Source organism: Arabidopsis lyrata (assembly GCF_000004255.2).
Source record: "Arabidopsis lyrata subsp. lyrata unplaced genomic scaffold ARALYscaffold_26, whole genome shotgun sequence".
NCBI classification, from domain to species: Eukaryota; Viridiplantae; Streptophyta; class Magnoliopsida; order Brassicales; family Brassicaceae; genus Arabidopsis; species Arabidopsis lyrata.
The window spans coordinates 6997-7769 of record NW_003302531.1 but is presented as its reverse complement, the minus strand read 5'-3'; the positions used below and the strand labels follow the sequence as shown (position 1 = coordinate 7769).

The 773-nt window shown below is 40.1% G+C and overlaps 1 pseudogene; it reads right to left on the bottom strand.

Annotated features, from left to right (window-relative positions):
* Positions 1 to 260: 260 nt before the first annotated feature.
* Positions 261 to 773, bottom strand: part of LOC110226780 — an 840-nt pseudogene continuing 327 nt past the window's right edge.

The window sequence follows — 773 nt, the reverse complement described above, 5'->3', positions numbered from 1 at the left end:
ACTATGGTATTTATATAAAAAATTTACAAATGCATAGTTTTTAAAGTGACCAAAAATGACAAAATCTAAAATATTAAAAACAAAATACCAAATCCAAAAAATTTGAATGACAAAATGGTAAAATCAACAATAATCCCCAAATTTAACGTAAATAAACGGGAAAAATGTCGTTTAATAGCCGAACTTTAAAAAAATGGCCGTTTAATACGTGAACTTGATATATGACCAATTTAAACATGAAGTAAACGTTGACCGGCCAATTTAAACATGAAGTATTTGTTGACCAGGCCAAAAACCACATGCCGTTATCTGTCGTTAACAGATCCGATAACAGCCGTTAACGATTCTGTTATTACCTAAAACGACGTCGTTTTGGGCTTAATCGCCGCCGTGTCTTCAAGCTCCAGCAACGCTTGCTGCTCCATTGGAGCTCCTTCAAACGTGCTACCAACGAAAAACGAGAACGGAGTCGGAAACTGATTCTTCCTCAGATCCTGAGATTCCTTATCTGGTTTCCCATTCAATCTATTCGACAATCGAATTACTTCTTTCATCAAAACCTCAACCTCGTTCGCCAATTCGTCCAGATTCTCTTCACCGGACGGTCGATCTTCAAGTCACGTCACCTTCGCGACGAGGTAAGGTTTCGTACGGACGAGATCCGTGACGCTAAATCGATCCTGAGCTATACAGATTAAGAAAAATCGATCATCGACGAGACGCTCGTGCTTCACGATTCTCCGACGCAACCCGATTCCAGCTGCGGAACCTGA